The sequence below is a fragment of the Pistacia vera genome, unplaced genomic scaffold, assembly GCF_008641045.1.
Source record: "Pistacia vera cultivar Batoury unplaced genomic scaffold, PisVer_v2 Contig598, whole genome shotgun sequence".
Classification (NCBI taxonomy): Eukaryota; Viridiplantae; Streptophyta; class Magnoliopsida; order Sapindales; family Anacardiaceae; genus Pistacia; species Pistacia vera.
The window spans coordinates 461,705-488,974 of NW_022196443.1; the positions used below are offsets into that span (position 1 = coordinate 461,705).

Consider the following 27,270-nt stretch of genomic DNA (forward strand, 5'->3'; position numbering starts at 1 on the left):
GCCCAAGCTGCCCATTTAATAATGTGAATTTTAAATATTAAAATTTTAATTTTTTTCATATTTTTAATTCTAAAAAATGTTTTAAATATTAATTTATTTTTGAATAACTCATCAAATGGGATGAGATTATAGTTTGGGAAAAAATGAGTTATATATGTAGGATAATCTTGTAATTAAATACATAGTATAAGATAATTTAGTAAAATTAATACTAAAATTGTTAGACCGGGTCAGGCCTAAAGATATACCCAAACGCCCATACTTGAGATCGGACCTTAAATCAGGCTAGGCCAAGCTCAAGCCCGCGAACACCGGATAAAGCCCGACCTTTTCGGGTCGGGTCTGTACCCTAAAATATCGGGCCCATTGCCATCTTAGATATAGCATGAGATATTTCAGTACACCTTGAAATAAATATTGACTCTTACTGTCTTACATTACCCTGTTGTGTTTAACTTTTCCAACCCTATTGTGTTTACTATTTTTCATAAAAAATGAAAAACGTGTTTGTTTTAATATTATTAAAATCCGATCATATTCTATTCAACTCAAAACATTTAATAATTACATTTCTCAATAAAAATTTATAAATACAACAAAAAAACCTCTACCCACCAAACAACAATCACTTGCCAAGATATGACGAGCATCAATAGCCAGATCTTTGGCTATAAATCTTGCCATTTCTGGCCAGATCTATGATCCATGGTGGATCTGGCCAAAAAACGACCAAATCAGCTCACAACCAGCCAGATCTAACCGATCGTATATCATTCCAACAACTTTTAGCCACCGTCCGACGGTGATGATCGGCTACCGACAATCAATTGAGTGGTGAAGGTGTTTTTATTAATTTATAAACTTTATAATTGAGAGTGTTTAACTAAATTAAAAAATGTAAAGGGTTAAAAATAATCAAAATTTTCAAAAATATACCCAATACATTTATCTTAGATCTATTCTATTAATTAAATACTATCCTATCTATTCAGAAAATATTATTAAAAAAACTATATCAAACGGAGCCTGAACTTCTAAAAGATGAACCCACCATGAATTGGTAGGCAAATAATATTACACTAAACACACTAAAAAAAATACAAGATCTGAAGCAAAATTTAACAATATAAACATTGTGAATTGCCGTAAACATCCATACAAGTTGATCTAACCTATTAATTGCTGCAACTTAATTATAAGCTAGCTCAGTCCTGTGCCTAATGGCACACAGCTAGTTGCAGTTTTAAGTTTAACCAGAACAAAAACAAAAACACACATCGATCTTAGCACAAAACAAGCTTATCATAGACACCACAATCCAATGTACAAGTTGATATATATATATATGTTTTACGTAACGTATTAATGGGAATGATACCAGGAAGTTTCTCCTTGATCTTTCATCATACTTTTCTTCTCATGATGCTGCTCTTGCTGGTGGTGTTGCCCTGGAGCGGGTGGTGGTGTGGTGGTGGAAATGATTGTAGTCTGTGAATGCTCTTCCTGTTCTTCCCACTTGCCCCAGTTTCTCTTTTATTTTTCCTTCAGTCCTTCTTCCTCTCCTCTTGCCCATCATCCTCAGAATGCGTATGCATGCACCAAGGCAATTAATTTTAGAGTTAAAAGATTAAAAAAAATAGATCAGAAGGTGCATGGGGAATATAATATAATATATTTATATGTCTCACCGAGCTAGAGCTTGAACTGCCCGAGCGCTGAATCGTCTCTCCAGCACCCAAATGCTGATCACGCTGGCGCTCATGTCCAACTCTTGCTTCAAATCTCGACGCTCATGTTGACCTTCCCACGAAACAGCTGAGCTGAACTCTCATCATGAACACCACCAGGCAAATGAGCAGCAGCCGGTGGAAAACCAACACCAACGCCGTGGACTTGGCTCGTAGCAGTAGGTTCACCTTTGGTGAGAGCAACACCCGTAAGTTGCATGGGGTTACCGTATTCGTCGGTTAACTGAACTGGGTTCCGCTTCATCTGTCAGCTGAATTGGGTTCCCACATCATCACGTAAATCTGCCATTTTCGATTTGGAGAGAATTTTGTTGTATATTGGATATTGGATGAGCATATTCGGGCTTATTGGGGGACTTTAAAGAGTGAACGTGATCCAGTGACGGTGTACAAGGAGTAATGTTGGTTTTTGCATGTCAATCTGGTGTCTACACGTAATAATCGAGTGAAACACGAAACATCAGGCTATGTTGCCGCGTAGCAGCAATGAGGCCAGGTGTCGTTTGTGGATTACTAACGATTTCCATCGTCTGATGATATTATCCTGATTCCTGATCAAACTTGTTGGATCGAAGCATGAAAGGCCAAAAACAACCGCCATGAAATGGATTATTTGAGCACCGCCTCAGTTCAGGTTGCATTGCCTGACCTTGTTCCTTAAGTGCCCTACAAGAGGTTAATATGAATTAGTGAGGTCAAGAGATGACACAATATCTAATAGGTTTAGGTCCTGGCTGGCCCGATCGGTTGAACCGGGACCTTGAAGCCTTATTCAGGTCGGGTTATACATTTTTCTATTAATTGAAACCTAAACATTAGAACATCAACCGTGAACAATTAAAAGCTATAATATTAGGGATTTTAAAGATCAATAACCGATGAGTACAATGGTGACAACTTCAGTGAACGATGAGTGAATCGATCAGAATCGCAAAGCTATGTGCTGACGCTAACATGGTGTTCGAGGTGTTTTGCAAGATTTTAAACTATAAGAACTTACATGTAATTTTCAAGAATATTTTTTGTTAAATTTTAACCTTTGACATCTGTTTGACCCGCGATCAAACGGTTAAACCAGTCAACGGGGACTAACCACTCTGCTGGGTTATACCCCGTGTTAGGTTTTAAACACTGCATGAGATGGGCTATGAGCTAGTAACATTCATGGCTGCACACAATGGGAAAGCTAAATGGCTAAAACCATTAATCTATTTAAATAATATTTGGAAGATAAAAAGACGATCAAATAGAGCATATAACAAACTGAATTTCAATTTATCATACAGAGGGTCCCGTATTGCTTTAAAGTGACCATACGTTCTCCATTTACAAAGGAGATCACCCAAGACGTCATCCAACAACAAACCCATCAAGGTAAGGTTACAATCCAGCCAGCCAGCCAGCCATACAGAGGTTTCAAATTCAATAGAATAAAATTCATTTTGTCCAAGCAAGAAACAAATTTATCTGTCAGTAGAGGACACTAGGTTCACAATGCATTTTCATTCTACAAACTTCTTTCTTTTGCATAATTACCCCCTTTATCTATTTCTTTTTACTTCTGTACAAAGTAATTCCAGTAACTAATTGTTTAAGTTTCCAAGTCTGTATGAAGATTTGTTCTTTAAATATCTGAAAAACGGCCACCGCTCCTCATCTAACGAGATTCCAGAGAGGATCAAAACATGGCATCTGTAAACATGCATGAAACCTTCTTTAGAAAAGTTGTGAAGAAGAAAAGAGGGAAGATATACTAACTTTTGGTGAGTCCAAAGGTTTCAACATCAATTTGTATGAATGAGTATGTGTGTGCAGTGGTCAGTGTGCAGTCCCCAGAATATCTGGTAAGCGCATAATGAGAAAGGTATAAAATTTTAGCAATGAGCCAAAGCAGGGAAATGGCTAATTTTAGTGTACACTGAGAAATGCAACAAGAGAAAAATTATCACCTCTTTCAGGGAGAAGCAGTCATGTTTGCTAGATTTGGTCCAGAAAAGCCCCTTCTTCCATGTGAATGATTTTCTGATGGGGACCTACTCCTTTTGATCCAAGGAGAAGTGTCGCATCAGAAAGGCTTTCCTAAGGAGCTTTTCATGCTGGAAGTGGAAGCAATCTTGGAACTCTTTCCTTCATTTTGACTACTTTTAAGGTAATCCAACATGAAAGAGTTACGATCAAGATTGCTATCCACAATCCGGTTCCTTGATCTCTTGTACTTCTAGCCTTTGATTCCATCTCCGATTTCAATGCTTTTTCAGACAACTTAAGGGTTTTTTTCTCCCCTAAAATACAAACTGGGCCAGGGTCATACTTGTGAATTCAGCAGTATATTCTCCAAACATTCAGCATGAAAAACATGCCGCAGGTTAGAACTGCAACCACAGCAAGCTCTGACAACAGCTAGAGCAAGCACCGCATGTTTGCTTATCAATGAAGCAACAGCTGAAATTCGGCTATTGGATCTGGTTATCTTCTCATGACTAAAGCCCAAGGACTCGTTATCAAAAGACCACCTTTCTTTATGAGACGTGGCCATGAGTTCAGAAAAGGCATGCAGGACCAACCATCTGAAGACCCAGCATGGGAGCCCCCAGTTGATTCATTGCTCCATGATGGGACACTGGCCTTCCTCACTAACGGAGTATCCATTCAATGACTTCAATCCTGAGATCTGGCTATCAGATACCTGCCTTAGGAGATGGATGGCCAGGAGAATGACGGGGCCACTTTGTGTGGATGAACTGGTGGGATACAGATGATGTTGGGATGATAAAGGGGATGCCAACAACGAAGAAGTGATGGCACTGAAAATGATAATTGGGGGAGATGGATGTGAAACTGCTGAGGATTCGAGGACTCCTAATCTGATACATAATTAAGATTAAAAAAAAATCTCAATGCGGAAACTTAAAGTAAAAGAATCTAAATCATATGAAACTAGCCTTTCACAAAAAAAAAATAAAATAAATAAAAAAACCTGTTCCAAACTCACATCCATAGAGACATTTCTGAAATAGATTGATCGTCATTATATGTAAAAAAAAAATATGTAAGATTACCATAGTGAGCTTACTAAAAATGTAAGATCAAACTAGCAAAAAGAAATTTGACAGGTAACTATTTTAGTATCCAGATATGCCAACAGAAAAAGGTATTTAATGAGTTCAGGGAGTCCTACAATGGATGATTAATGGCAATCTTAGTCTTTATAAGGAGTATTGTCACCACCTAATAAACTAATTGTTGGGGTTGGATACCTAGGCTTATACAAGGTATTGCAGTATCTTATTTCTCTTTAATATTTGCACTTAAAAACTTACTACAGTAGACCCAACAGATTATTAATAAAGGACATACTTAGCTCTGGGCCCTACAAAATTTAAAAATACCGCTCTGTTTCACAATATAATACTAACAAAACAGAGGGTAGGCATCAAAATATTTGATTATACATGACCAACAACTGAATTATCCTAACAAAACAAAGGAGGGCATCAAATGAACTCTCCAATTATACGATGACCAACAAATGGCGCCATAGATAAGGCTCAACCATTGTAGCTCCTCTATTCATTAAGAGATGCCTCTGACATATTAAAGTTAAGCATAGCACATGCACCAGATAGGACAGATTTTCCATGCATGTTAAAAACTATAAATTAAAAGTGTTAACTTTTCTAGAGCAAACTATAAAGAAAGATAAACCTAAACGTCTCAAGAAACTCCAAGTTGGTGTCATGATTGCATGACTCCAACAAGTCATTTTACTTACGCTGCAAAGAAGAAATTGACCAGCTTAATAAGTTTCACTCCTACGAGTGAAGGGTAGGAAGAGGAAAGAACAGAAAAAAATTCCAAATTAACTAGAGAAAACTTTTGCCTCATGTTTATGTTCTTTATTTGTCTTTTGCGTCAACATCCAGCTAAAGGAATTTCAATTAATAATCAACCTTAAAAATTATTAATTGAGATTCATGTTTTACTCTAATTATGTTTTAGTTTGATCACATTTTCCTCCTTTTTCTTTCAACATCTAAGATTATTGTCCACGATACATAGATTTCCTTATCTAGCAAACTTAAAGTTGAACTCCGGTGGAATCTCATGGTCACTCAGATGTGATAGGTATTGGAGCAATTAACAAATATCATGCTGCAAAATCCAATGGAATCCACGGCTCCTCCCAAGCAACTATCTAAACAAAGGTCCTATAACATAGAGGAGTAGAGGTGTACAAAACTAATAAATGGTCCAAAGTGAGCATAACTGCCAACTCTCAGGCTATCTGTGATTAAAAGAGCCTTTGGACATTCAAATTTATAAGATACATAGGCTAGGTGTCTCTCAATGAGTACAAATAATCAGTGGTTGATCATTGGAAAATTTCCTAGAAAAATTGTCCGTCAAGTCATTTTGGTTTAGCTAGATGTTTGTTGGCTCTTGCCTATTCTACATGAGTTGCATTGATATGCTAATTGCATGTAAGATCACGATTTTGTTACCCTAATATTACATTATATAGCACCATGTAAAAAGACTAAATCAACTGGTAATTTCCATTTAAACACACACGTTAACAATACACCAGAGCAACATCAGGAAAGTGTACCTGAATTTGGAGTCCTCACATTCCCAGCAGTAGTTCCTTCAGAAACTGGGATTTGCCATGTAAGTCTCGGACAACTATCTAATGGACTTCCCTCCTTGATGCATATGCCGATTCAATTATATCTGATCCATCATTCCGACTTATTCCATCTGAAAACCAAGTTACAGAGTCTCCTACCAGCTACTCGCCCTCGGTATCCCAACGAAAGTCCATGTTGGTGAATGCCGAACATTCCTATGCAAGAGCTCACTACCCACTCCACTGTTATACGCTTGTCTCTGGCAGCAACACAGCAAGCGGACCCCATCCTCAAACACAACTCAATATAAACTTCGACTGAAAACCTAAAATTCTCACTCACATCCTCCAAGTTTTAGCTTGAAATGTAATCCACACACCATTCTCAGAAAAAAAAAACCCAGGTATCTTCTCTGAAATTCAAATAACGTTGAGAATCAATCACTTGATAATTAGATAACCAGAATATACCAAAACAAGCAAGTGAAAAACAGAAAAAAAAATTCCAAACCCTTAAAAGAAGAAAAAACCAAAAGCCCCTTCGATGAAACTTCCATGTCGAAAAACAATACTTACTAAAACCCAAACGATAGATAGTACCCATTTAATAATATGAAGGGACACTCAAATGAAATGTAAAACACTTCCAACAAATCGTTTTCAGTAAAGATGATAAAAATAAAAAAAATTAAATTAAAAACTTACACTCACTATTCTTCAAACCAGCCATCACCAACAACAAACAACCGAAATCAAAACACAAAAAATAAAACTGAAAAACACTTGCTCTAAATTAAAATAGTGACCAATAAGTATCGTTCAATCTGCTACTCTTAAGGAGACTACAGAGTGAGTCTAATCAAATCTAATAAATAATTTTTTTTTTTTTAAATGAAATCTAATTTTAGAAACCATTAAAAAATTAAAATCCAAGTCGAGGGAGGTCAAACAGATCCGCAATTCACGCCTCAAAAACGGCACTTACAGTCAAAACACACTATATATTTTTATCAAAACGAATTATAATTAATTTAAAAAAATCGAACATGATTAAATACATTCAGTCATCAGCTTATCGTCATAACAGAAACAAACAAAAACCAAAAACCAAAGCTTTCTCCGTATACAGACACGAAATAACCGGACCTGACGAGATTGAAATCGCCGAACCGTATCCCTAAGTGTTAGTCGATCTCGAAACGGCGGCGTTTTGGAGAGAGAACCAGAGCGTTTTTTTCCGAGAGACTGAAACTTGATTCTTGTTGCAGTGAGGAAGGAGAGGGAAGGAGTGAGGTCGTTTTAGACGGTTTCTGGAACGGCGTTAGAATCTGTAATGAACACACTTTCCCCCCGGTCTCTGCCGTCACTCTAAACGGCGCTAAGTGACGTCTTTAGCGGGCTTATGCGCCACGTATGTGTTCACCTTTATTCTAAGTAAATGCTAAAATGGGGAAAAAAAAACAAAAGAAAGTTAAATTAAATGAAGTGAAAGCGTGATGCTGCTTTATATGGTTGTACTTTACAGTAGCAAATAAGGCTGCGTTTGGTAAAGCATTCTCCGAAAACGTTTCTGATTTTTTTTTCAAAAATTAGCAATATCAATCTAAACCCAAAAACGATGTTCCTTTAACCATGAACTATACTAAATTCTAAAAGGGTTTTAACAAAAATAGAGATACGGAGGCTTAGGAATGACAAAGTAATGGTCTTATTTGAATAAAAAAGTAATACCGAAGACCACAACTCAATACGATACATATACCTTTCATATGACTAATAAAAGAGTGTTATAGTTTAAGATATAATATTTTTTTTTTGTGACCAGAGTGTTTAAGTCTGTTTGTGCGTACTTCAACTAATCTCCGAAATCCTAAAGTTAACAAATGAATAAACCTCCAATGACACTCCTATTAACAACCGAGATGAATCGAACTCAGAACATCTTAAGTAATACCATAAAAGTCCCTATTCAATTACTCGATCACCCAAGAGTGGGTTAAGAATAGTCCTAATCTTATTCGTTAATAGTATTCCTTAAAATTGAAATAATCTCATGAAATACAATAATGACATAAACGACGTTGAAAAATACGCAAATAAACTCCTTTATTGAACTCTTATTAAAGTATTTTTTGTCGGCTATGTTTATCTTCTCACTCAACCCAAACCAATAATCAAACCACCCAAAAATATTCTCTAAATTTTTAATTAAAAAAATACTAACTTGACGATAAAAAAATCCCTAAAAATTATAAGTGGTGGTGAAAGTGTGCTGTGTGTAATTGTACCTTGTAGTTCAGGCGTGAACAGAAGTGACACGAAAAGAGTTCTAAAAAGGACTAATCACTGCTGCTTTCTTCTATCTTACGCGGAGTGCGTAGTACGCCTTCCATGCTTTTCACGCCGCTCGAAAGTTATTTTATTTATTTATTATTTTCATTTTATTTTTCCACAAAAGAGATTCTTTTACAATTAAAGTCAATCGTTCGATGTTTTTATTCGTAAGGTTTTGGATCTCTCCACCATAGATTCTTTGCTCCAGATAGCGATGGAAATAAAATATATAATAATATATATATAAGAATAATTATGGGATTCCTTTAACTAATAGGGAACTCATTATAAAATTTTTGTGCTTAAATTGGAAAATATATTAATTACAAAAACATTAATATATAAAATAAAATTACAAAAAAAATATTTTTTATTAATGTCATACACCAACATTAACAAGTTACGAATCTCACTTTTGTCATGTATAAAGATTATATTATAGATCATTGATGATAAAGCTATCGAATTACAAATTTATTAATTTAATTATATCAAATTTTATTGAATACAATTTTTTTCTTAGAAATAATTTCAAATTTTATGATATAAATCCGAATACAATGTAAAATATATTATTTATGTTTAAATCATAATTAATTAGTCTTCATTCCACAAAAAAAAATATAATTTTAACATTCATTATCAAGTTTTCAAGGGATTTATGATTATTTTTTATTATTATCTAATGTTGTCAAAACGTAAATACTTTTTCTATCCTGTCATGTTATCGATTATAAAGGGGTAGAACTCATTTCAAAAGCTAGTTTAAAGAAGAAGGGAACAATCACATATATACACCATAATAGTTCACCAACTTGACGATGTGGGACAAATACAATTCTATCACTCTCTACAGCTCGAGTGTAGAAACAAGATCCAAATCATTATCATCCAAAACAAACTTGGCTCTGATACTATAATAAACGGGTTTAGGTAAAACTCACTCTCAAAAGTTGGTTTGAAAGAGGAGTGAGCATTTATGATTATTTTTCGTTATCACTAATGTTGTCAAACACAAATGAACGATTTGTAGATTATCATTTTTTACAAATACTTTTTACTATCATCTCATATTATCGCTTATAAGGAGTATAACTCGTTTTAAAAGCTAGTTCAAAGGAGGAGGGAACAAAATCACATATATACACCATAACAGTCACCAACTTGACGATGTGGAACAAATACATTTCTATACACTCTTCCTCACACTCGACGTGCAGAACCAAGATCCAAACCTCTATCATCAAAAACAATACTATAATAAACGGGTTTAGGTAAAACTCACTCTCAAAAGTGGTTTAAAGAGGAAGTAAAAATTTAATGATTATTTTTCGATGGATCGTCTAATGTTGTCAAAACACAAATGAACGATTTGTAGATTATCATTTTTTACAAATACTTTTACCATCATCTCATATTATCGCTTATAAAGGAGTATAACTCGTTTCAAAAACTAGTTCAAAAGAGGAGGGAACACAGTCACATATATACACCATAACAGTTCACCAATTTGACGATGCGAGACAAATACAATTTCTATCACTCTTCCTCACGCTCGGCGTGCAGAACCAAGATTCAAACTCATTATCATAAAACTTGGCTCTGATACTATGATAAAGGTGTTTAGGTAAAACTCACTCTCAAAAGTTGGTTTAAAAGAGGAGTGAGCATTTTATGATTATTTTTCAATTATCGTCTAATTTTGTCAAACACAAATGAACGATATGTAGATTATCATTTTTTACAAATATTTTACTATCATCTCATGTTATTGCTTATAAAGAGGTATAACTCGTTTCAAAAGCTAGCTCAAGGGAGAAGGAATCACAATCACATATATACACTATAACAGTTCACCAATTTGATGATGCGAGACAAATACAATTTCTATCACTCTTCCTCACGCTCAGCTGTGCAGGACCAAGATCCAAAGTCATTATCATCCAAAACAAACTTGGTTATGATAAATTGGTTTATGTGTCACACTCTATGATGCAATGTCTAATTTTGATTGAATGATTAACTTGAGGTCAAATGCCTATACGTGTCCAATACTTTGAATTAACAATATCTTTGATGTAATGGTTTTAATGCAACCCAACAAAATTAGACATCGAGTTGTATACGTAAACGCCAAATTTGAACTTAATTAAACACTATATGTGGTTGATGTTTTTAGTCAAAGGAAGTTGAGTTTTTGTTTTTCCGATAATGTCCTCACATTTGTCAAAACCTGATAGTTGGTGTGGGAGGAAAGTGGAGGGTTGAAATGTCATTGATATGTTGGGGTGGATTTATTAGTCTTAATCAAAGTGTTGGCGTTTGTTGTTTAGAGACGCCTCAAATAATTAAATTGTAATATCATTATCAATTGTGATGAGGTAGATTACCAAAGTGTTACGGGCTGGCAGTTTTATACCCAAAAAGTTAACCTATTAGGTGGAAGGATTCTCTTTATTTATAAGTCCAGGACCTCCGTAATACGCTTCCTATGTGGGATTCGTTATATTCTCCCTCACCTAATCATGTGACGCCCTCGTCACAGGTGGAACCCCCTGCCTAACATCGAAAGACAGATCTGGTCTGCTCTGATACCACTTGTCACGAGATGGGAGTTTCACATCCAAAAGGCTAACCTATTAGGTGGAGGGACTTCTCCAATTTATAAGTCCAATACCTCCTCATTACGCTTTCGATGTGGGATTCGTTACACAAGGCATAAAAGGAAACCATTTTCAAACCAAATCTAATAGAATTTGATGTGGCCTGACTTCTCACTCAATAAGGCCTTGTTGAATGGGAGAATTATCCCTTCTTATAAACCAATAAGCTTAAGCATGTTTAGTCGATGTGGGACTCTAACACTCTCCTTTGCAGTTAAGCCCATATGTTGGATCATTCTTGTTAATGGAGATAGTTGTTGGCTCTAACTCCTTATCCATTGGTTAAGCACTCAGCTCAATTGGGTCCAACTCTGATACCATGATAGAATTTGAGGTGTGTCTAACTCTTCACCCAATAAGACCTTATTGGGTGAAAAGTCAAGTCAACCTTAAATTCTATTAATATTCTCTAAAAAGAAAAATACTTATGTGCATCTGGGTGTAATATAATTTACCTGATGAATATAATTATGCTAATGTAACATATTCTCGTTCGAAGATTGCACCGTAATAGAATACATAAAAAACTTTCTCGTCCAAAAGAAATCACCTCTTAGGAAAAAAAATACCCTCATTGATTTATTATTATTTTAAAAAAAAAAAAAAGCTTTTATATATTTTAAATAAATACTATACATTAAATAAAAAATAATTTGATTTATGCTAAAAATACTTTAAATTTTAACAAACTTCTTATACAAAATTTATGGTTGAAATGGAGATGGGTCTGGGCAATTAGGCCCACAAGTAGAGTTATGGTTTAACATCATACCCAAAATCAATTTGTAAGGCCCCGTTTGGGGTCCAATTAATGAATGAAAGTGCTTTAAAAATATTCATGTTATCCTATCAAACAAAGTGTCGGAAATCAATATATAATATAAATAATGTTGTTATTCAATTGTTCATCATATCCCAATTTAGTTATTTAGTTGCCATCATCTAATCCTCGGAGAAAGATTATCAATAAAATATAGAGTTGACGACATGTTCCTATCCAAAAAATGGCCCATTGACAAATTCATACCCGCCCACTTTTTAAATAACTTTTTAGTACCCAAAGCACAATTTTGCTAGTAATTTTCGTTGTGGTGAAGAGCAAAATGGTCAAATGTTTGTTATTAGTGAGGGCAGAATGGTCACCAGAGAGGAGAAAAGAAAAAGGGACGACACACTTTAGCAGGTCGTAGTTAATAGTTTTTTCCATTTTTCGGCAAATCCCGACGTCCAAAATCACTTCCGAGACCACCCATAAAATCCCCATCACCTCCTCTACAAAGCCCAAGCCTCATTTGCCATCATTATTCACCATTTCCCACCACCACCTACATTTACATGGCTAACTCTTCAAGCTAGATTTTCGATCGTTTCTGGTGTCGGAAATCCACCCTGAAACTCATTGCCTCCTCCATCCTCTTCCCTGAGCCTTTCTCACCCTTAATTCGTTCACCTCCAACCCGATGCACCTGCCAATCACAGCCTGATTTTTTGCATGATTTCCTATCTTTTCAGCCTTTTTTCGACCGATCCAATCACCCAAAACGCCCCTTACAACCACCATTCAACTGCCCACCCTCTACTCTTCAAAACCCACCCCTCTCCTAACCCTCTGTGCTCACCATTTGCCGGCCATGTCCAGCTCTTTCCGCTATGGGACAATCATGATTTGTGGTTGTTTCCCCCACAAATCGTTGGGTTTTTGGTGCTCGATTAGTGGGTTTGATTGGTTGCGTTGGTGTTGTGTTTTTTCCGACCACCATTCTCTCCCAAATCGGTCCAACCTTGCCAACCCAAAGTCGCTTACCACCTATTCAATTTACTGCCACACCCAGCTCCCAACAAATTTCTGTTTAATTCAATCCCCCTATATCACGTGTGACTTCTAAGTCTTTTAGCATTTTACACGTGCGAGTAATTGATGTAAAAATCAAGCATCAACAATATGTATATATAATGATTCACTACGTATTTGTCTAAAGCTTTTCAACAAAATTTTGATTAGCAACAGAACGAAGATAGACACTAAATACACTCTAACACAATAGTTCGAATCCACGACAAAATAAGAGATAGACCGATCAATTTTATGGGTTAAAATAAAAATTTATTTTAAAAACATGTAAAATGGGTTTACAATGAATAGCTAGTGATGGCAATGGGCTAGGCCGGGATGGGTACCCCTTGGCCCAAGCTTAAGCCCAACCTCATGACAAAGGCTCAAGCAGTCGGGCCCGTCCACGTTATGATAGGTAAAGCCCAAGCCCGGCCTGACGGGCTTTTGTAACCTTAGGCCAGCCCAAGCTGCCCATTTAATAATGTGAATTTTAAATATTAAAATTTTAATTTTTTTCATATTTTTAATTCTAAAAAATGTTTTAAATATTAATTTATTTTTGAAACTCATCAAATGGGATGAGATTATAGTTTGGGAAAAAATGGTTATAATATGTAGGATAATCTTGTAATTAAATACATAGTATAAGATAATTTAGTAAAATTAATACTAAAATTGTTAGACCGGGTCAGGCCTAAAGATATACCCAAACGCCCATACTTGAGATCGGACCTTAAATCAGGCTCAGGCCAAGCTCAAGCCCCGCGACACCGGATAAAGCCCGACCTTTTCGGGTCGGGTCTGTACCCTAAAATATCGGGCCCATTGCCATCTTAGATATAGCATGAGATATTTCAGTACACCTTGAAATAAATATTGACTCTTACTGTCTTACATTACCCCTGTTTGTTTAACTTTTCCAACCCTATTGTGTTTACTATTTTTCATAAAAAATGAAAAACGTGTTTGTTTTAATATTATTAAAATCCGATCATATTCTATTCAACTCAAAACATTTAATAATTACATTTCTCAATAAAAATTTATAAATCAACAAAAAACACCTCTACCCACCAAACAACAATCACTTGCCAAGATATGACGAGCATCAATAGCCAGATCTTTGGCTATAAATCTTGCCATTTCTGGCCAGATCTATGATCCAGGTGGATCTGGCCAAAAAACGACCAAATCAGCTCACAACCAGCCAGATCTAACCGATCGTATATCATTCCAACAACTTTTAGCCACCGTCCGACGGTGATGATCGGCTACCGACAATCAATTGAGTGAGTGAAGGTGTTTTTATTAATTTATAAACTTTATAATTGAGAGTGTTTAACTAAATTAAAAAATGTAAAGGGTTAAAAATAATCAAAATTTTTCAAAAATATACCCAATACATTTATCTTAGATTATTCTATTAATTAAATACTATCCTATCTATTCAGAAAATATTATTAAAAAAACTATATCAAACGGAGCCTTGAACTTCTAAAAGATGAACCCACCATGAATTGGTAGGCAAATAATATTACACTAAACACACTAAAAAAAATACAAGATCTGAAGCAAAATTTAACAATATAAACATTGTGAATTGCCGTAAACATCCATACAAGTTGATCTAACCTATTAATTGCTGCAACTTAATTATAAGCTAGCTCAGTCCTGTGCCCTAATGGCACACAGCTAGTTGCAGTTTTAAGTTTAACCAGAACAAAAACAAAAAACACACATCGATCTTAGCACAAAACAAGCTTATCATAACACCACAATCCAATGTACAAGTTGATATATATATATATGTTTACGTAACGTATTAATGGGAATGATACCAGGAAGTTTCTCCTTGATCTTTCCATCATACTTTTCTTCTCATGATGCTGCTCTTGCTGGTGGTGTTGCCCTGGAGCGGGTGGTGGTGTGGTGGTGGAAATGTTGTAGTCTGTGAATGCTCTTCCTGTTCTTCCCACTTGCCCCAGTTTCTCTTTTATTTTTCCTTCAGTCCTTCTTCCTCTCCTCTTGCCCATCATCCTCAGAATGCGTATGCATGCACCAAGGCAATTAATTTTAGAGTTAAAAAGATTAAAAAAAATAGATCAGAAGGTGCATGGGGAATATATATATAATATATTTATATGTCACCGAGCTAGAGCTTGAACTGCCCGAGCGCTGAATCGTCTCTCCAGCACCCAAATGCTGATCACGCTGGCGCTCATGTCCAACTCTTGCTTCAAATCTCGACGCTCATGTTGACCTTCCCACGAAACAGCTGAGCTGAACTCTCATCATGAACACCACCAGGCAAATGAGCAGCAGCCGGTGGAAAACCAACACCAACGCCGTGGACTTGGCTCGTAGCAGTAGGTTCACCTTTGTGAGAGCAACACCCGTAAGTTGCATGGGGTTACCGTATTCGTCGGTTAACTGAACTGGGTTCCGCTTCATCTGTCAGCTGAATTGGGTTCCCACTCATCACGTAAATCTGCCATTTTCGATTTGGAGAGAATTTTGTTGTATATTGGATATTGGATGAGCATATTCGGGCTTATTGGGGGACTTTAAAGAGTGAACGTGATCCAGTGACGGTGTAGCAAGGAGTAATGTTGGTTTTTGCATGTCAATCTGGTGTCTACACGTAATAATCGAGTGAAACACGAAACATCAGGCTATGTTGCCGCGTAGCAGCAATGAGGCCAGGTGTCGTTTGTGGATTACTAACGATTTCCATCGTCTGATGATATTATCCTGATTCCTGATCAAACTTGTTGGATCGAAGCATGAAAGGCCAAAAACAACCGCCATGAAATGGATTATTTGAGCACCGCCTCAGTTCAGGTTGCATTGCCTGACCTTGTTCCTTAAGTGCCCTACAAGAGGTTAATATGAATTAGTGAGGTCAAGAGAGATGACACAATTATCTAATAGGTTTAGGTCCTGGCTGGCCCGATCGGTTGAACCGGGACCTTGAAGCCTTATTCAGGTCGGGTTATACATTTTTCTATTAATTGAAACTAAACATTAGAACATCAACCGTAAACAATTAAAAGCTATAATATTAGGGATTTTAAAGATCAATAACCGATGAGTACAATGGTGACAACTTCAGTGAACGATGAGTGAATCGATCAGAATCGCAAAGCTATGTGCTGACGCTAACATGGTGTTCGAGGTGTTTTGCAAGATTTTAAACTATAAGAACTTACATGTAATTTTCAAGAATATTTTTTGTTAAATTTTAACCTTTGACATCTGTTTGACCCGTCGATCAAACCGGTTAAACCAGTCAACGGGGACTAACCACTCTGCTGGGTTATACCCCGTGTTAGGTTTTAAACACTGCATGAGATGGCTATGAGCTAGTAACATTCATGGCTGCACACAATGGGAAAGCTAAATGGCTAAAACCATTAATCTATTTAAATAATATTTGGAAGATAAAAAGACGATCAAATAGAGCATATAACAAACTGAATTTCAATTTATCATACAGAGGGTCCCGTATTGCTTTAAAGTGACCATACGTTCTCCATTTACAAAGGAGATCACCCAAGACGTCATCCAACAACAAACCCATCAAGGTAAGGTTACAATCCAGCCAGCCAGCCAGCCATACAGAGGTTTCAAATTCAATAGAATAAAATTCATTTTGTCCAAGCAAGAAACAAATTTATCTGTCAGTAGAGGACACTAGTTCACAATGCATTTTCATTCTACAAACTTCTTTCTTTTGCATAATTACCCCCTTTATCTATTTCTTTTTACTTCTGTACAAAGTAATTCCAGTAACTAATTGTTTAAGTTTCCAAGTCTGTATGAAGATTTGTTCTTTAAATATCTGAAAAACGGCCACCGCTCCTCATCTAACGAGATTCCAGAGAGGATCAAAACATGGCATCTGTAAACATGCATGAAACCTTCTTTAGAAAAGTTGTGAAGAAGAAAAGAGGGAAGATATACTAACTTTTGGTGAGTCCAAAGGTTTCAACATCAATTTGTATGAATGAGTATGTGTGTGCAGTGGTCAGTGTGCAGTCCCCAGAATATCTGGTAAGCGCATAATGAGAAAGGTATAAAATTTTAGCAATGAGCCAAAGCAGGGAAATGGCTAATTTAGTGTACACTGAGAAATGCAACAAGAGAAAAATTATCACCTCTTTCAGGGAGAAGCAGTATGTTTGCTAGATTTGGTCCAGAAAAGCCCCTTCTTCCATGTGAATGATTTTCTGATGGGGACCTACTCCTTTTGATCCAAGGAGAAGTGTCGCATCAGAAAGGCTTTCCTAAGGAGCTTTTCATGCTGGAAGTGGAAGCAATCTTGGAACTCTTTCCTTCATTTTGACTACTTTTAAGGTAATCCAACATGAAAGAGTTACGATCAAGATTGCTATCCACAATCCGGTTCCTTGATCTCTTGTACTTCTAGCCTTTGATTCCATCTCCGATTTCAATGCTTTTTCAGACAACTTAAGGGTTTTTTTCTCCCCTAAAATACAAACTGGGCCGAGGGTCATACTTGTGAATCTCAGCAGTTATATTCTCCAAACATTCAGCATGAAAAACATGCCGCAGGTTAGAACTGCAACCACAGCAAGCTCTGACAACAGCTAGAGCAAGCACCGCATGTTTGCTTATCAATAGAAGCAACAGCTGAAATTCGGCTATTGGATCTGGTTATCTTCTCATGACAAGCCCAAGGACTCGTTATCAAAAGACCACCTTTCTTTATGAGACGTGGCCATGAGTTCAGAAAAGGCATGCAGGACCAACCATCTGAAGACCCAGCATGGGAGCCCCCAGTTGATTCATTGCTCCATGATGGGACACTGGCCTTCCTCACTAACGGAGTATCCATTCAATGACTTCAATCCTGAGATCTGGCTATCAGATACCTGCCTTAGGAGTGGATGGCCAGGAGAATGACGGGGCCACTTTGTGTGGATGAACTGGTGGGATACAGATGATGTTGGGATGATAAAGGGGATGCCAACAACGAAGAAGTGATGGCACTGAAAATGATAATTGGGGGAGATGGATGTGAAACTGCTGAGGATTCGAGGACTCCTAATCTGATACATAATTAAGATTAAAAAAAAATCTCAATGCGGAAACTTAAAGTAAAAGAATCTAAATCATATGAAACTAGCCTTTCACAAAAAAAAAATAAAATAAATAAAAAAACCTGTTCCAAACTCACATCCATAGAGACATTTCTGAAATAGATTGATCGTCATTATATGTAAAAAAAAAATATGTAAGATTACCATAGTGAGCTTACTAAAAATGTAAGATCAAACTAGCAAAAAGAAATTTGACAGGTAACTTATTTTAGTATCCAGATATGCCAACAGAAAAAGGTATTTAATGAGTTCAGGGAGTCCTACAATGGATGATTAATGGCAATCTTAGTCTTTATAAGGAGTATTGTCACCACCTAATAAACTAATTGTTGGGGTTGGATACCTAGGCTTATACAGGTATTGCAGTATCTTATTTTCTCTTTAATATTTGCACTTAAAAACTTACTACAGTAGACCCAACAGATTATTAATAAAGGACATACTTAGCTCTGGGCCCTACAAAATTTAAAAAATACCGCTCTGGTTTCACAATATAATACTAACAAAACAGAGGGTAGGCATCAAAATATTTGATTATACATGACCAACAACTGAATTATCCTAACAAAACAAAGGAGGGCATCAAATGAACTCTCCAATTATACGATGACCAACAAATGGCGCCATAGATAAGGCTCAACCATTGTAGCTCCTCTATTCATTAAGAGATGCCTCTGACATATTAAAGTTAAGCATAGCACGTGCACCAGATAGGACAGATTTTCCATGCATGTTAAAAACTATAAATTAAAAGTGTTAACTTTTCTAGAGCAAACTATAAAGAAAGATAAACCTAAACGTCTCAAGAAACTCCAAGTTGGTGTCATGATTGCATGACTCCAACAAGTCATTTTACTTACGCTGCAAAGAAGAAATTGACCAGCTTAATAAGTTTCACTCCTACGAGTGAAGGGTAGGAAGAGGAAAGAACAGAAAAAAATTCCAAATTAACTAGAGAAAACTTTTGCCTCATGTTTATGTTCTTTATTTGTCTTTTGCGTCAACATCCAGCTAAAGGAATTTCAATTAATAATCAACCTTAAAAATTATTAATTGAGATTCATGTTTTACTCTAATTATGTTTTAGTTTGATCACATTTTCCTCCTTTTTCTTTCAACATCTAAGATTATTGTCCACGATACATAGATTTCCTTATCTAGCAAACTTAAAGTTGAACTCCGGTGGAATCTCATGGTCACTCAGATGTGATAGGTATTGGAGCAATTAACAAATATCATGCTGCAAAATCCAATGGAATCCACGGCTCCTCCCAAGCAACTATCTAAACAAAAGGTCCTATAACATAGAGGAGTAGAGGTGTACAAAACTAATAAATGGTCCAAAGTGAGCATAACTTGCCAACTCTCAGGCTATCTGTGATTAAAAGAGCCTTTGGACATTCAAATTTATAAGATACAATAGGCTAGGTGTCTCTCAATGAGTACAAATAATCAGTGGTTGATCATTGGAAAATTTCCTAGAAAAATTGTCCGTCAAGTCATTTTGGTTTAGCTAGATGTTTGTTGGCTCTTGCCTATTCTACATGAGTTGCATTGATATGCTAATTGCATGTAAGATCACGATTTTGTTACCCTAATATTACATTATATAGCACCATGTAAAAAGACTAAATCAACTGGTAATTTCCATTTAAACACACACGTTAACAATACACCAGAGCAACATCAGGAAAGTGTACCTGAATTTGGAGTCCTCACATTCCCAGCAGTAGTTCCTTCAGAAACTGGGATTTGCCATGTAAGTCTCGGACAACTATCTAATGGACTTCCCTCCTTGATGCATATGCCGATTCAATTATATCTGATCCATCATTCCGACTTATTCCATCTGAAAACAAGTTACAGAGTCTCCTACCAGCTACTCGCCCTCGGTATCCCACGAAAGTCCATGTTGGTGAATGCCGAACATTCCTATGCAAGAGCTCACTACCCACTCCACTTGTTATACGCTTGTCTCTGGCAGCAACACAGCAAGCGGACCCCATCCTCAAACACAACTCAATATAAACTTCGACTGAAAACCTAAAATTCTCATCACATCCTCCAAGTTTTAGCTTGAAATGTAATCCACACACCATTCTCAGAAAAAAAAAACCCAGGTATCTTCTCTGAAATTCAAATAACGTTGAGAATCAATCACTTGATAATTAGATAACCAGAATATACCAAAACAAGCAAGTGAAAAACAGAAAAAAAAATTCCAAACCCTTAAAAGAAGAAAAAACCAAAAGCCCCCTTCGATGAAACTTCCATGTCGAAAAAACAATACTTACTAAAACCCAAACGATAGATAGTACCCATTTAATAATATGAAGTGGACACTCAAATGAAATGTAAAACACTTCCAACAAATCGGTTTTCAGTAAAGATGATAAAAATAAAAAAAATTAAATTAAAAACTTACACTCACTATTCTTCAAACCAGCCATCACCAACAACAAACAACCGAAATCAAAACACAAAAAATAAAAACTGAAAAACACTTGCTCTAAATTAAAATAGTGACCAATCAAGTATCGTTCAATCTGCTACTCTTAAGGAGACTACAGAGTGAGTCTAATCAAATCTAATAAATAATTTTTTTTTTTTTAAATGAAATCTAATTTTAGAAACCATTAAAAAATTAAAATCCAAGCGAGGGAGGTCAAACAGATCCGCAATTCACGCCTCAAAAACGGCCCTTACAGTCAAAACACACTATATATTTTTATCAAAACGAATTATAATTAATTTAAAAAAATCGAACATGATTAAATACATTCAGTCATCAGCTTATCGTCATAACAGAAACAAACAAAAACCAAAAACCAAAGCTTTCTCCGTATACAGACACGAAATAACCGGACCTGACGAGATTGAAATCGCCGAACCGTATCCCTAAGTGTTAGTCGATCTCGAAACGGCGGCGTTTTGGAGAGAGAACCAGAGCGTTTTTTTCCGAGAGACTGAAACTTGATTCCTTGTTGCAGTGAGGAAGGAGAGGGAAGGAGTGAGGTCGTTTTAGACGGTTTCTGGAACGGCGTTAGAATCTGTAATGAACACACTTTCCCCCCGGTCTCTGCCGTCACTCTAAACGGCGCTAAGTGACGTCTTTAGCGGGCTTATGCGCCACGTATGTGTTCACCTTTATTCTAAGTAAATGTAAAATGGGAAAAAAAAACAAAAGAAAGTTAAATAAATGAAGTGAAAGCGTGATGCTGCTTTATATGGTTGTACTTTTACAGTAGCATAATAAGGCTGCGTTTGGTAAAGCATTCTCCGAAAACGTTTTCTGATTTTTTTTTCAAAAATTAGCAATATCAATCTAAACCCAAAAACGATGTTCCTTTAACCATGAACTATACTAAATTCTAAAAGGGTTTTAACAAAAATAGAGATACGGAGGCTTAGGAATGACAAAGTAATGGTCTTATTTGATAAAAAAGTAATACCGAAGACCACAACTCAATACGATACATATACCTTTCATATGATAATAAAAGAGTGTTATAGTTTAAGATATAATATTTTTTTTTTGTGACCAGAGTGTTTAAGTCTGTTTGTGCGTACTTCAACTAATCTCCGAAATCCTAAAGTTAACAAATGAATAAACCTCCAATGACACTCCTATTAACAACCGAGATGAATCGAACTCAGAACTCTTAAGTAATACCATAAAAGTCCCTATTCAATTACTCGATCACCAAGAGTGGTTAAGAATAGTCCTAATCTTATTCGTTTAATAGTTATTCCTTAAAATTGAAATAATCTCATGAAATACAATAATGACATAAACGACGTTGAAAAATACGCAAATAAACTCCTTTATTGAACTCTTATTAAAGTATTTTTTGTCGCTATGTTTATCTTCTCACTCAACCCAAACCAATAATCAAACCACCCAAAAATATTCTCTAAATTTTTAATTAAAAAAATACTAACTTGACGATAAAAAAATCCCTAAAAATTATAAGTTGGTGGTGAAAGTGTGCTGTGTGTAATTGTACCTTGTAGTTCAGGCGTGAACAGAAGTGGACACGAAAAGAGTTCTAAAAAGGACTAATCACTGCTGCTTTCTTCTATCTTACGCGGAGTGCGTAGTACGCCTTCCATGCTTTTCACGCCGCTCGAAAGTTATTTTATTTATTTATTATTTTCATTTTATTTTTCCACAAAAGAGATTCTTTTACAATTAAAGTCAATCGTTCGATGTTTTATTCGTAAGGTTTTGGATTCTCTCCACCATAGATTCTTTGCTCCAGATAGCGATGGAAATAAAATATATAATAATATATATATAAGAATAATTATGGGATTCCTTTAACTAATTAGGGAACTCATTATAAAATTTTTGTGCTTAAATTGGAAAATATATTAATTACAAAAACATTAATATATAAAATAAAATTACAAAAAAAATATTTTTTATTAATGTCATACACCAACATTAACAAGTTACGAATCTCACTTTTGTCAGTGTATAAAGATTATATTATATGATCATTGATGATAAAGCTATCGAATTACAAATTTATTAATTTAATTATATCAAATTTTATTGAATACAATTTTTTTCTTAGAAATAATTTCAAATTTTATGATATAAATCCGAATACAATGTAAAATATATTATTTATGTTTAAATCATAATTAATTAGTCTTCATTCCACAAAAAAAAATAATAATTTTAACATTCATTATCCAAGTTTTCAAGGGATTTATGATTATTTTTTATTATTATCTAATGTTGTCAAAACGTAAATACTTTTTCTATCTGTCATGTTATCGATTATAAAGGGGTAGAACTCATTTCAAAAGCTAGTTTAAAGAAGAAGGGAAACAATCACATATATACACCATAATAGTTCACCAACTTGACGATGTGGGACAAATACAATTCTATCACTCTCCTACGCTCGAGTGTAGAACAAAGATCCAAATCATTATCATCCAAAACAAACTTGGCTCTGATACTATAAATAAACGGGTTTAGGTAAAACTCACATCTCAAAAGTTGGTTTGAAAGAGGATGTGAGCATTTATGATTATTTTTCGATTATCACTAATGTTGTCAAACACAAATGAACGATTTGTAGATTATCATTTTTTACAAATATTTTACTATCATCTCATATTATCGCTTATAAAGGAGTATAACTCGTTTTAAAAGCTAGTTCAAAGGAGGAGGGAACAAAATCACATATATACACCATAACAGTCACCAACTTGACGATGTGGAACAAATACATTTCTATACACTCTTCCTCACACTCGACGTGCAGAACCAAGATCCAAACTCATTATCATCAAAAACAATACTATAATAAACGGGTTTAGGTAAAACTCACTCTCAAAAGTTGGGTTTAAAAGAGGAGTAAAAATTTAATGATTATTTTTCGATGATCGTCTAATGTTGTCAAACACAAATGAACGATTTGTAGATTATCATTTTTACAAATACTTTTACCATCATCTCATATTATCGCTTATAAAGGAGTATAACTCGTTTCAAAAACTAGTTCAAAAGAGGAGGGAACACAGTACATATATACACCATAACAGTTCACCAATTTGACGATGCGAGACAAATACAATTTCTATCACTCTTCTCACGCTCGGCGTGCAGAACCAAGATTCAAACTCATTATCATAAAACTTGGCTCTGATACTATGATAAAGGTGTTTAGGTAAAACACTCTCAAAAGTTGGTTTAAAAGAGGAGTGAGCATTTATGATTATTTTTAATATGGCTAATTTTGTCAAACAACAAATGAACGATATGTAGATATCATTTTTTACAAATATTTTACTATCATCTCATGTTATGCTTATAAAGAGGTATAACTCGTTTCAAAAAGCTAGCTAAGGGAGAAGGAATCACAATCACATATATACACTATAACAGTCACCAATTTGATGATGCGAGACAAATACAATTTCTATCACTCTTCCTCACGCTCAGCTGTGCAGGACCAAGATCCAAAGTCATTATCATCCAAAAACAAACTTGGTTATGATAAATTGGTTTATGTGTCACACTCTATGATGCAATGTCTAATCAAGAATTTCAAATTTACTCCGAAAATATTTGCGAATAACTTCTCCGGCAGCATCCGCAACTTTATTGCCGACTTCAGCGAAGAGATCGAGGTCAGGTTCGCCGACTCCATTAGCAGCGACAGCGTGGTTAGAGAGGTTAGAATTAGAAGCCATAGCGGAGATTTTAGCGGCTCTTGATTGAAGAGAGAGCGAAGGACGCCTAAGCGCGGGAAGCTGATGAATAAACGAGAGAGCGTCGTCGTTTTGACGAAGATTGAGTGTTCGGCCGTTGTGGAGAGAAGTGGAGGGAAACAATGTGAGAGGTCTGAAGGACAGGGAGAGGAAGTGAAGTTGAGAGTGCATTTGAGAAGGAAGGGTTTAAATAGGCGGGAAAAGTGGGAGCGTTGAGAGGAGAAGACTGAACGGAAGTGACCACTGACGACGTGAGAAAGGAACCCGCACGCAGAGACTGTCTCAAAGAGTGAGTGCTTTGGAGTTTGAATTAGTGGAAGTTGACGTGTTTTGCACCGTTGGATTTCCAGATGATGAGGCTCTTTTTTTTTTTTTTTTTTACAATTTTGAATTTTAATAATTGTTTAAACTAATTATTTATACAATTGTTTAATACATGTATAATTTCTTTTCTATTTTTAATCTATAATTTTATTATTTTAAACTATTTTTAATGGAAATATAAATGAAAAAGAGAAATATATATGCATAATAAGTTAGTTAAATAAAATATCTTGTCGATTTTTTTTTCGATAACAGGGATATTGGGTCATTTTACATGTATCTTAACTAATCTCTAAAGTCCATTAAATATCCTATAAACCTGAAAGATCAAGGTGTCGATTTTTCTTCTAATGAATTCGAACCTCATAATTTTAAGTCTTATTAATTTTTTATTTTTTAAATAGTAAAATTATTGACTAATATTAATTTTTTTTAAATAATAATAATAAAGAACTATCATCATTCCTGATAAATATGAGTAAACGTCTTTTTTCCACCCAAATAATAGTTTAATGACACTTTTCCGCCCATATACTTTTAAAAAATATCATTTTGTTATCCAAATTTATATTCCGTTTTCGATTTCGACATCGTTACGACCCTACACCACCACCATTCTCTTCCCCGATTATTATTCATTAAAACTCCTCAAACTCAACTCTCGCCGACCCCGCAAATCACTAGCAATCAAGCAATTAGAGTTTTCGTAGTCGTCCCTTCCAAGTTAAATTTCGATCAATCACAACCACCAAAATTCAACCTTTCACCATCAAAAGATTCATCGGCCTCCCATCTTCAAAAGCCCTAACAATTTGGACCGAGTTTGTTCTTTGTTCGACTCCCATCTTCAAAAGTTAAATGTCATTAACCATTATTTGGGTGGAAAAAAGTCGTTAACTCAATAAACAGCTAGTTAAAACCCACAGCCTCAAAACATTTAACTTTCAAATGAGTTTAGGTAGAACTCAAACCGAAGAACTCGTTCGAGAAGAAAGTCCAACCATATATATACATCATATCACCCTATCAAATTAGACGATGTAAGACAAATACAACTTTGAACACGAAACAAACTTGTAAGTATTATCGCATATTATAATAAATAAATAAAATCAAAATCATTCATTGAATACAACCAAAAGCAACTATCTAAGAAAGGAAGGTGCGTCTCTTCGTCATCCTCCAACAACCACCCACCATGGAAACAAGTAGTCTACGTGAAGGAGAGGGAAACGCCAATGGAGGTGAATGCATTTCGCTGTCACTCCCATGTTTCATGGGAGTGGAGATTCACTTTATATATAAAAGCTTTATGGCCATGCAATCAGAAAGAACGAAATAATGAAATAATAATAATAATGGAAGTCTTATGTAGTCCAATTCACCATTGTGTAGTCATCACAATATATAACATTAATGGGAGATGACAATACATTATGAAGTTGACACATATATGTATATGTTATGCCTGAAAAGGTAGAACTGACGTGGAGCCTCATCAGTAAAGGATGGTCAGAGCTCATAGGGATTCGGTGTTGTCCAGGTGCGGCTACGTCGCATCTAGCGCAAGTGGTATGGTTCCTGTCAGTGCAGCAGGTGAATGTCAGGTCAGCAAACAACTGGAGATCGCCCACATGTTAAAGTCATGCTTTAATCGAGGAAAACCCTCGGGCAAGTGACCAATGGGACACAAAGAAATGATTCGCACGGCACTCACCCACTTGCAGTTTTTTATAATCATTATCTTGAACTCTCCCACTATAAATAGAGGACTTCCCTCTTATTTTCAGGGATTAGTTAATTTTACACTTAAATAGCTCTCTCTCTCTCTCTCTCTATTGTATTCTCTCTCTAAACTGTAACTCAACTCGCTAAACGCGACCTGACCTCTCTTTCTTATTAATACAATAGCAGTGGACGTAGGATTTGCTTTTGAGCATCTGAACCACTTTAAATATTACTCTTCATTTTCTGTTTAATTCAATCCCCTTATATCACGTGTGACTTCTAAGTCTTTTAGCATTTTACACGTGCGAGTAATTGATGTAAAAATCAAGCATCAACAATATGTATATATACTGATTCACTACGTATTATGTCTATAAGCTTTTCAACAAAATTTTGATTATGCAACAGAACGAAGATAGACACTAAATACACTCTAACATAATAGTTCGAATCCACGACAAAATAAGAGATAGACCGATCAATTTTATGGGTTAAAATAAAAAATTTATTTTAAAAACATGTAAAATGGATTTTTACAATGATATAGCTAGTGATGGCAATGGGCTAGGCCGGGATCGGGTACCCCTTGGCCCAAGCTTAAGCCCAACCTCATGACAAAGGCTCAAGCCCAGTCGGGCCCGTCACGGTTATGATAGGT

At 35.6% G+C, this 27,270-nt stretch overlaps 3 pseudogenes; all 3 read right to left on the reverse strand.

The window, feature by feature from the left end:
• Positions 1–3,781: 3,781 nt before the first annotated feature.
• On the reverse strand, positions 3,782–4,754 carry LOC116110166 (annotated as a pseudogene).
• A 10,456-nt stretch (positions 4,755–15,210) lies between these two features.
• LOC116110167 lies at positions 15,211–15,701 on the reverse strand (annotated as a pseudogene).
• Positions 15,702–17,446: 1,745 nt separating this feature from the next.
• LOC116110168 lies at positions 17,447–18,420 on the reverse strand (annotated as a pseudogene).
• Between the last annotated feature and the right edge of the window lie 8,850 nt (positions 18,421–27,270).